We start from the raw sequence: 8,718 nt of genomic DNA, 5'->3' as shown, positions 1-8,718 counted from the left end.
CATTAATCCTAGTTTTTATCAGCCAGTTCCATAGACGCAGAGAATGTTAACGCAAGAAATAATTCCAACATAACATTTGTCTATGGGTCGAAAAATCCGTTCCCGCATCGTGAACATCGGAATGCGAGCTGCGACAGAGCTACTGCGCGCCTTTAGATATCAGATGTGCGCTTTCATAGTATGCACTGTGTTTCGCTTTCATACTTTGTGGCTCTGTTTCGTGCAGTATGATAACATGCAATGTTTCGTTGTTTTTTTTTTTCGTTTTTTTATGGAACGGAATGTGCACAAATAAAGTAAAAAGACATTCTTCCAACAACTGCTGGGAAATACAGAGCGATGCGGGTAGCAAACTTGGACGCGCTGAGCTCGGAAGCACGTTGTTGCGGGAAAGTTCACAGCTATTCTGGGAATGGAACGAGCGTTCCAACGCAATGGAACGCATGAAGGGCCTGCTTTGAAAAGCGCATTGTTGAAAATGCCTCCACGCGAGTATTACCAAGCGTTTCTAAAGGGATGTTGCGTGGCGCATAAATTACCGTACTGGCAGCTGTTTCGCTATCGCATGCAAGCGTGTGTTTCACCCGTTCGCATCAGTACAGCCTGATTTCGAAAATGAAGACACACCTTTGGGTAACAAAATACCCATGTTTGAAACTATTGGTGCTTTTGTGCACGCCTTCTTACGTTAACGCATATGGCACCGTAATAAGAATAAATTATTTTTATTCCTGTCTGTAGGGATTCCTGTAAGGGTATGTGAATATTCGACATTTCGAATACGGATTGAATATTATTTGCTTTCGTTTCGTATTCAATCCAAGCATTCACTATTCGAAAGTGTTGAATGGTCGCTTTTGTGCGAAAATAAACATTGAAGAAAGTTATTCGAGTCTGCAGGAGGAAATGCAGATGCAGTAGGCGATTATTCAGAATGGCTCTGCTACGCCAATGGGGAATTCATTCCTGTTAAAACGGTTGGAATAGCTACCTTCTGATCAAGTTTTATTAGGTCATTATGCATGCATCGCCTCTAAGCAGCTTACGATTTTTCGATTTAGTAAAAGAATTTGTAATTTTGGTATTCTCAACAGGTATGCATCCCTTAAAGGGGCCCTGAACCACCCCTCGGGCTTTGTGAAAAAACACAGTCCGCTGATAGCATACGCTACTGTCACAATCTCAGCCAAGTTCTCCAGTCGTGCGCACTGCGTAGAGATCACAAGCGGAGCGCGAAGTCACCTTTCTCTCAAAAGCTCTCTTTTCAACATAAGCCTGATCCTCACACCTTTCTGGACGCTTTATTTTGCAATAAAGTGGGTTCCCACACGCGGCTCCTATGCGCCAATAGCTGACATCAATCAAGAAAGGTGTTTGGATCAGTGCGCTTCTTCCTACTGTTACTATGTATATTAATTGACGCACTTTAATAAACAGGCTGAAGTAAGCACAAATCTGATTCAATTCATAAGTCCTCAGGAGTCCCTTTGGCTACACCTAAGAGACCTTAGGGCGAAAGCCTTAGTTATACTCGCGACTATGACTTTTACCGCCATCCTTTAGTGTTTCCTTCACTTAGTACCGACGCCCGAACACATTTCAGTGGTTTTTGAGTGTCAATCTTTTTTGGCTGAGTAATTGTCATTTTTGTTCAGTCACAGCCATGACTGTGACTTCGACCAACAACCTCAGCCACCTAGTACCCCATCCGAACCCATTCCAGTGGTTCTTGAGTGTTACTATTTTTTCGCTGAGTCATTGTCAATTTTTGCTCAGTCATGCTCATGACTATGACTTCTACCAGTATTATTTAGTGTTTCCTTCCCTTAGTACCCACGTCCCAACCCGTTTCAGTGGTTTTTGAGTGCTATACTTTTTTGCTGATTCATGGCCATTTTTTCTGAGTCATGCTCATGACTATGACTTCTACCATCGTGCATTAGTGTTTCCTTCACTTAGTACCCACATCAGAACCCATTTAAGTGGTTTTTGAGTGTTAATCTCTTTCGCTGGGTAATTGTCATGAACTACATGACACGCAAGTCATGACATTTATGTCATAACCTATCACATATGTTCGTCATACACTCCTGTCCTCGTATACCAGTTTTGGTACCTACCAGGTTAACGAAACGACCATGAGAGCACAAAGTCGTAGGTGGCTAGATAGATAGATAGATAGATAGATAGATAGATAGATAGATAGATAGATAGATAGATAGATAGATAGATAGATAGATAGATAGATAGATAGATAGATAGATAGATAGATAGATACTGTCAAAGTAGCAAATGTTCGCCAAGAAATGCTTCGCATTTAAAATACCAAGTTAACAATTAATACGACCATGAGAGCACCAAGACATAGGCGGCTAGATAGATACTGTCAAAGTGGCAAATGTTCGCCAAGAAATGCTTCGCATTTAAAAGCTGCAGTAAGGCAGTTGGAAGTTCCCTTAGCCCCCGTGTTACATGAAACACATTCAGGGTGTATCTTACACTCAGTAAGATACACCCTGCAGTTTTTACCATTCTCATGTCCTTAAGAAATAATTCCAGCTCTGATGTAGAAGGCCTCACAATTAAACCAGTCAAGTTTGTTGCTGACTTTCTTGCACTACCTCTGTGTCATATCATTAACCTTCACTAGAATCATGCGTTTTCCCTGTAAGAATGAAACTGGCCAAGGTTACAGTCATTTTCAAGTCAGGCTCGAAAAACGTCATGAGTTATTATCGCCCCATCTCTATTCTACCCCTTTTTTTCGAAAGTGCTAGAAAAAATGTTGCTCAAACGTTTGCAGAACTTCTTTGATGCTAATCAGTTCATATCACAATCTCAATTCGGCTTCCGTAAAGGTTTTTCTACAGAATCAGCTTTATTAGTCCAAAAAGAAATTATTTTACAGAATATCGAAAACCAACTCTTAACACTAGGAATCTTTCCGGATTTTAGTAAGGCTTTCGATTGTCTAGACCATAATATTCTCTTAGATAAGTTAAGCAAGTATGGAGTGAGGGGAAGGACACTTCAAATTTTTAGTTCATATCTTAAAGACCGTGAACAAATAGTGAACATAGACGGTTTTTGTTCATCCAAACGTTATCTGAAATGCGGCGTCCCTCAGGAGCAGCATATTAGGACCTTTTCTTTTCAATGTCTACATAAACGACGTGGTAACAATCTCGACAGAAGCTGATTTTGTAATTTGTGCCGACAACGCTTCCCTATTTATCTCTGGTCTCTCGGATAGAGAAATAATTTCAAAAGCAAACAATAGCCTAAACAGGCTTTTGAACTGGTCCAAACTAAACAATCTCAAAATAAATACAACTAAGTCAAAAGCTGTTATTTTCCGCGCAATAAATCGTCACATAGGGACGAACTTAACAATTAACCTAGGCAATAATATTATTGAGGTCGTCAGCCACCATAAAAGACTGGGTGTTATATTTGATGAGCACCTTCGATAGACTGAGCACATTAACTACGTAGCCCTAAGTTTGTCAAAAGCTGTTGGAGCACTTTCCCGGTGTCGTAGAATTCTTCCAGTACACATTAAAAAACATATACGTTTCATTAATTAAATGACACATTACCTATTGTCATCTTGTTTGGGGCACGGCATCACCGACTAACATGAATGGAATTGTGAACCTGCAAAAGAAAGCGATTCGTATCGTTGCAGACGAAGAGTACTGCGCACACTCCAAACCGCTTTTTATTCGGTTAAGAACTCTGCCCGTCAATATGATGCTACCGCACATGATTGTTTCTTTATTAACTACAAAAGCTACGCTTCGTACTAACTTCCTTATCGCAATGTCAGCGCTCAAAGAACGCGTACCGGCAGCCAACACTCGACAATTAGAAAAGTGGTGTCTTCCCAAAACTCGAACGAATTACGGTCAACAAATGTTAAAGTATGTAATCCCTTACACCCTGAACGCAAATACAACCTTACTTGATGGCGCCGCAGTAAATAAACGTGCTTTAATGGAACACTTTTTAAACAGAATTGCTTAATTGATAGCAGATTCATATCATGTAGATTACATTCGTCGTTGTGTGTTGTTTCGTGTGCATTTATTTGGAATGATTTTGCAGGCAATTGTCTAATTTCACTTTTCCACTTTGGCATTGTCTGATTTACTTTTGTTTTCTTGCTCTCCGCTTTTGTAGCCCTGCATTCTTCATAAAATATCTAACCGGAAGGTATACATGTGTGCACTTGAGTGGTGTGTATATATGCCACGTGCGTGTGTATATCTGTGTATGTAGGTATATATATATATATATATATATATATATATATATATATATATATATATATATGGGCATATGCGCGCCACTTCTACGGCTGTTTGCGCGTGTACGTGTGAATATAACATGTCAATGTACAGTATAGCTTCTATTATTGTATATATATATATATATATATATATATATATATATATATGGTAACTTTTTTACACATGTGTAAATACATACACATATATACCTTGTTTTTTTTCGCAGCTTCGTGCGAACGGTTCTTTCTTATTTTTTAAATATCTTTTATTGTGTTGCTTTTGTTCTCATATTACTGTTTGCTTTTATTGTTTTATTGCTTTTCTCACATTGCTTTTTCTCGTACGGGTGTACGACAAACACTGCTGATTTTGCCACTGTTGCCGTTGCCTGTAGGGCCCCATGCCTCGTCAAGCTGCTCAATGAGCAGCTTTTTGTCTGGGGTACATTTTTCCTTGAGGAAAATGAAACTGTTTCTGATTTCTGATTCTGGCTGTATGAAGATACATGTCCTTGGTGCGGGGAGCGGCCAACTCCTGCCCACGTAACGTGGACGCGTAAACTACGGTCTCCGAATTCCAATTCGCCCCTTACGGCGCAAGTGCCAAGTACCAGGCAGTGGGAGGCTTGGCTTGCTAGCGAAAGTCTAGAGAGTCAGAGCTCTTCGCGATCAGGCCCAGCGTATCGCAGAGACCAGTCTAGCCCTGGACTGAGGGACCCACCCACCGCTCAAAATCACTAAGAGGAATAAAGTTTACACTACTACTACTACTACTACTGCTACTACTACTTCTACTACTACTACTACTACTACTACTACTACTACTACTACTACTACTACCACTACTACTACTACTACTACTACTACTGCTGCTGCTGCTGCTGCTGCTGCTGCTGCTGCTGCTGCTGCTGCTGCTGCTGCTGCTACTACTACTACTACTACTACTACTACTACTACTACTACGTAAATTTGACGTCAGGAGATTGGAATAAAACTGTTTGGAATAGTTTTACGTTATAGGGCCCCTGGTTTCCATAATGCAACCATTCAAGCGGGCGCATCTTACGATTCTTCTAAAATTGCTGAGCCTTCTCCTATTACAGGGGCCTTGAACCACTTTTTATCGAAGTGGAGAAAAACATTTGAAGTTAAAATAGGCTATTTCAAAAACACTTTACCGCAAAAAGTACTTCAATGCGTTCATAATAAGCGGAGTTATCGGCAATCAAACATGGCCTCCGCTGTGTTCCCGTTCATTCTTCAATGCCTTGCTCTGCGAAGGCTACGGCAGAGTGGGGCATGCCCACAACTCTCCGCCTTCCTAATGTCACTATGGCGCGCAGTTCCAATTTCATTTTGGATGTTAACGTAGACTGCACGACTTCAGAATTTGGTGCCTACGACGCGCTAAACGTAAGCCAAACGTGGTTGCCCTCAGCGAGCCGCAGTGCGCTTAGCCAATGAACTCGTGGTGACACCCCGCGGCGGCCGCGGTATCTACGCTGAGTAGCCCACTGCAGGTACCAATAGCAGCCGCGTAAGGGAATGCACTTTATTACGAAATTAAGCGTCTAGAAGAGAGTGAGGAGCCGGCTTCTGTTTGAAAAGAGAGGGTTTGAGAGAAAGGGGACTTCGCGCTCCGCTTACGAGCTCCACGCACCGCGTACGATAGCAAAACTTGGCTGAGATGTTCACAGCAGCGTGTGCGAACCGCGGACTATGCTATTTCACCAAGCCCGAGGGGTTCTTAAGGGCCCCTTTAAAAAGCACCCGCAGTTTTGTACTAGCCACGTATCTATAGCTTTGAGCATGATTTTGTACCTATATAAATCCCACGTAACTGCGTCCCCTCCCATATGTCTTCAAATTTTGTCACCATTAGGTGCTTTTTTTGTAGTTTGCCGTGTTTAATGTTCCGCCATGTGTGTTTAATTGTGACACGTTTTCGATAAACTTTATTTGTAAGTATAGCTGTGGTAGGAGGACGACCTTCTAATGTTTGTGTTCGGTGTGCGGGGCCGAAAAGCGGGGGAGTGAGCGTGGCTGGTGCGCGTTCCACGCGAGCGCACCTGGAGCGACGGGGCCGACTAGCTCAGCGGAACGGGCCGGCTCCGTGGGCTCTCGCCGGGCTCTGCGGATCGAACGGTGGGCCATGTCTCAACCCTGTTAAACCGAGCTTCGCCCCGGTTCGCTGTTCCTGGAGGCCGAGCTACCTGACGGATCCTGACGTGGTCGGACTTCGCCCCGGCTCCCTGACGTTCCTGGTACGGGACTGTGCTGCGGCGTTCAGCGCCGTCCTGCCCTGACGAGCCTGGGCTGTGCCCCGGCTCCTGTTAGGCCGAGATAGGCCGCCCTACGGTGTCATCGCCATTCGTTCCCCGTCGACGGCGGGCTGCGCCCCGGTTCACGTCACTGTAGCAGAGACGTGCAGCCCAGCTACGCGTCCCAGCCGTCGCTACCTCAACGCTGCGGCGGGTGGCCACTACGGCGATTGGAACTGAACTGTGAGTGGTACAGCACCAGACTGGGATTACCCCCAATAGCGCGAGTTGTGTCAATTACCCTCTGTAATTCGTGTGCGTCTGGTCCTTGTCTGCTGTCCGTGTTAAAAATCGTTCTAGCTCTCTGTCTTTGGGTGATTCCTTAGTGCGTCTGGCTGACCTGCGCCCACAAAAACCACCACAATAGCGCTGCCTTTTAAAATTGAGCTGCCTGCGCAGCTCAATGTTTTCCTCTGAATGTCAATTAGAATATCGGCTATACACCCGCTAGCTCTAGATCCACATCGCTCTCTTGATGTCTCTTAACGTTACGCCGTTACAGAATATTTAAAAATTGCTTGCGCCAGGTAGCATAACTAATGACCTTGAGCTGAACTGTTCAGGAAGGCGGACATCACTTGCCAGGAGAAACCGAAACACATAGTAAACTAATGGCCAGAATTTCACCAAATAACTGCGTCACTAAAAGCCAGACGTAATTTGTGGTGCGTATTAAGAAACTACCAAGAAAAGAAACATTCATGCCGAGGCGGGATTCGAACCCATGTACCCCCGGTCCCAAAGCGAGCGCCGTAACCGCTAGGCTATACAGTCTTTTTTTATTTATTTATTGCCTAGGCTATACAGTCTTTTTTTTCTTTCTTTATTGCCTTTATTCAATTCACACAGAAATACGGTGTACAATCGTACCAGCCCATCAAGGGATGAAAAGGGAAACAATCAAACTCGGGCATATACATCAGCCCTTCTAACCTAGGAAGCCAGTCTGGTTCGGGTTCTTGAAGTTTATACACTTGAACCATTCTGCTAACAGATTCTCGAAAGTAACTCCGTATTAAACTCGCGTCAAGATCTGCATGACGATCGGCCATTCTTGACAACCAAATACTATGTAGGCCCAGGAGCATTATCATGTCGAATGGAATGGCTTCGTCGTTATTGACCGCTAAAATCTAATGCCGTAGCTATCTATTGGTAAGTCTTTTTCTTAAGTTCTCAGAATGTCCCAAAAGAAGTAACCTCCGCAACAATCTAGAAAAACGTGTTCAATTGTCTCAAATTTCCTAAAAATAAACAGTGAGTGCCCCAAGGTACGAACATTCCTTTTTCTTCCATATATGTCTTTACTTCTAGCGTATTTTTATGCAGTTTGAAGAAGAAGCTTTTGACACCCCCCCTAACAGGAATGTTTTTTACCCTTTTTAAGATGTCTTGACCTGGACCATCATTGTATTGGGTTCTATACAGGGGAGTGGGAAGAAACATATCACATAAGTCTTTGTACAGATTTTGTAAAATATGACACGAAAGGTACACTTCTCTCATATACGCAGAAATGCTACCTGGCATACATTCTGACCACACAACTAAGTTTGGCAGATGTCTACCTAACCTCACTTGGCACACAGTTCGTAAAAAGGGGTCAGTAGCATTGCGAAAAAAACATAAAACGATTCACCAGCTGTGCAAGATACAGATGTGGCAGGCCAAGTCCTCCTAGGCGGACACGTCTGAATATACTTGTTCGTTTAGTTCTTTCCCACGTGGATGCCCAGACAAAAACAGTAAAAACACGATCCAATTTTTGAATGTTAGCACGTGAGCCATGTAATACTTGAAGCACGTGCCACAGCTTGCTAATGAGGAACAAGTTGCAAATTGTGGCGCTTGCAAATATAGATAGGTTGAAGCCTTTAAAACGCTCGGAGCTTTCCCGTACTGTGGCAACTTCTCCAGGCCAATAGTGTTCACTGTGTCTATAATGCTGCAAAGGTACACCTAAGTATTTAACTGGCGTAGTCCCCCAAGACATGTTTGCGAAAATACTTGGGGTTGATAGCCAATGACCATGCCAGAACCCCAAGCTCTTTCTCCAGTTTATAGCGCTGCCGCTGACTCTACAAAAATGTTTTGCAATGTTCACAA

Source organism: Dermacentor silvarum, chromosome 11 (genome assembly GCF_013339745.2).
Source record: "Dermacentor silvarum isolate Dsil-2018 chromosome 11, BIME_Dsil_1.4, whole genome shotgun sequence".
Lineage (NCBI taxonomy): Eukaryota > Metazoa > Arthropoda > Arachnida > Ixodida > Ixodidae > Dermacentor > Dermacentor silvarum.
The sequence above is the reverse complement of the archived record's forward strand: the minus strand, read 5'-3'. Positions refer to the sequence as shown.